This window comes from Eptatretus burgeri, chromosome 7 (assembly GCF_056783735.1).
Source record: "Eptatretus burgeri isolate ZD-2024b chromosome 7, Ebu_testis_v1, whole genome shotgun sequence".
Taxonomy (NCBI): Eukaryota; Metazoa; Chordata; class Myxini; order Myxiniformes; family Myxinidae; genus Eptatretus; species Eptatretus burgeri.
Window position 1 is genome coordinate 29,960,158 of NC_140967.1, and position 2,757 is coordinate 29,962,914.

Below are 2,757 nucleotides of genomic sequence, written 5' to 3' on the forward strand. Positions count from 1 at the left end.
CTCCTCGATGAATCGGAAGAGGAGAGGAGGCACTGAAGTCGAGCCTTTCCTTCAAAGGGAAGCAAGCAAGAGAGGAATAATGTTGAGAGAAATGCTTGGTTATGTCAGACCAGAGTGATTCATGCAATTCTATTTGATTCTAACAGAGTGCATCCTTTCAACACTCATTGTGGTTATGTGTTTCAAAAAGGAAACAATGACTGTTGTTCAATATAATCGGTTTAGTAACGTTCCGGTTCGATGTATGATGTCGTGGGATGCTCGACAACTCATGTAAACAAAGAAAGCTGCATGGATTGAGAAAAGTTGCTACATCCAGCTCTAATCGATTATTTTGCTTAACCTGCCAGGGATTTGAAGTTTTCACCGGGCCAAAATCGCTGCAGAGAGCCCCTCGTTTCAAGTGCACCACCAACGAAAAAGCATGGAGGAAGTGCATGAAACGATAATTGTTTTTGTTTCAATTTACACACCTGAATTTTGTGAGTAAACACCCTCCTTGCTGTTAATTTTCAACATATGCACGCTGTTTACCGCTGTGTGTCGGTTCTTCTGAGGTTGTCTCTTGGCAAGGGTCATACTGGCATCCTGCTGAAACACACGAGTTTGTAATTTGTTCAGGGTGTCAGTGGTGACTTGCCTACTGTTCCCAAAAGACCACAGATCTTTAATATCCACAACTTAATGCTGGCAAAACAGGACGTCCAGTTTTAACCTCCATCCGAACAACGGCACACGCATCGATGCCTCGTCCTGCAAAATACCAGGGTGATAGTTTGTAGTTGTGTCGAGATACAAACCCAAGCGAGGCAGCTCAGATGTGAGGGCACATACCTTTAAGCTATCATTCCATATTTTACCCCATGGTATTATACGAGTAATTAAGGTTAGTGAGATGTGTTAAACTGACACCACACTTGGGTAAGATAAAAAAATTCCCATTTGCAATTGCTTCAATGAGTCTTTAGAAAATTGATGGTTATTTCATGACAAAGCAAACATGGCATCGATTTGAAGTTATATTCGGCGTTACGATCGTTTATGTAGCCGATTTATGGACAAAAGTAACATCTGGTACACAGGTAAGGCATTGAACCAGCAACCAGCAGCACATTTGTGTTTTTTGATACATTGTCTTGAAATATATCATGTTTCACACACCTTGGGTATGCCACACTTCTGGAAATACTTCAACTGATGAAAACCAAACTGTGCATGAAAGAAGGAGATCACACACCTGTGCACACCTCAACACTGTCTGCATTCTCCTCGGCATGACAGCTTCACAGCATGGGTTTCCAGGCTGGCCGTGAACATTTTCAAAAGGTACTACGTTGTTTCCTTGGTTTGAACCGCATCTGCCAATCTCTTTCGTAATCCACTAAAGTATCCAGACTGTCCTGAATTATGAATAAGGGTCCAAGACTCAGTTTGAGAACAAGTATCAGATCACTTTGGGCCTACACCAAGTACCTCGAGGTACCCCCATTACTTGTGTTTTCCCAGTCAGATATCCTTGTGCTCACAACCATCACTTTCGACTGCCGCTGCTCAAGAAAACAGTGTGATTTAATCATGTTTTATTTATTTATTTATTTTAAAACAAAAATAAATTGTATTTAACTGTGACGGAGCATGAAATTATCTGAGCATGCAAAACATGTTGCGTATATTGGTCAGAAACATTGCCTCTTGTGACCACTTTGTATTGAGAAAAACTTTTTGTGCCCTTTGTATAAGGACTTTTTTTTTTAAACAAGCATATTAAAAGTGTATTTTTACCAAAATGTGAAAATATATTATATGACTACAGCAGACGATTTTGCCTTCAGGCAAAAGGTAGAAAGAGTTTCTCTCAATATGGAGTTTTCGAGTTCTGGTAGAAACATAATTCGCCATTCTGTCACCACATCATTCCCATCCCCGTTCCATGACCCACCCTCTGATTTTTCTTCATCATGCATTTTAAACTCGATTTGCACCAATCTCCACTCCACATGGTTTCCGTCCTTCGTCCCTTTATCCCCTTTGTCCAAAGATGTTCCACAGGCATGCAATACTTTGTTGACTGTTTATGCACATTCACGAATCTTGATTCTTCCATTAAAAACGAGAATGAAAATGAGTATTAAAAAAGACAAGAGAAAACACTTTAATTTTGTTTTGTAAAAAGCATGAGAACGTCTCTGATTAACATGTTTGATATATTGCGATGTTTGATTATTTTGTATTAAATGAAGATGTTTACAAACGTGTTGTTTAAAACGAAAACAGTGACTCTTCCTATTGTTATTAGTTTGCATTGTAGCAATTTCCTAATGCAGTTTTCAGAAAGAAGTCTTTTGTACATTTGCACCCGTTTTACTCCTCACTGAAGACGTAATAAAGGTTTATGCGTCAATTGACTGTTTCAGCACATTTTTTTATTGTCTTCAAGTACAACTTGCTTACAATATAAACAACTGGAGTGAAAACTTTCCTAGAGCGAGAAGGAGTTTTAATTTTTACAGCCATCAGGGCCGACAAACATTCAGGTCAAATGCCAACACATCAAAAAAGAGAACAGAGGACAAACTGGCAGACAATTCAACATGGCATGAATAGACGGGCAACGTATTGTTATGGCCTGGGGTTTCAGGTTCACCACGAGGGAAAGCACTCGAGTTCCTTCTGAACACGCGGCTTTGAGGCCACCATCTGTGGATAACTCCCCAGCTTGGCGGATTGCTAATCAACCACGAACGCCGATCGGTACTG

General features: G+C 40.0%; 1 protein-coding gene across 2 annotated transcripts in view; it reads left to right on the forward strand.

The window, feature by feature from the left end:
* The window catches only part of LOC147022920 (copine-4-like), a 263,594-nt gene extending 261,192 nt beyond the window's left edge, over positions 1-2,402 (forward strand). For both annotated transcript variants that reach the window (XM_085887892.1, XM_085887893.1), the window contains one exon: positions 1-2,402. This exon is cut by the window's left edge and continues 217 nt beyond it. The gene's annotated coding sequence lies outside the window, so the exon portion shown is untranslated.
* The last annotated feature ends 355 nt before the right edge of the window (positions 2,403-2,757 follow it).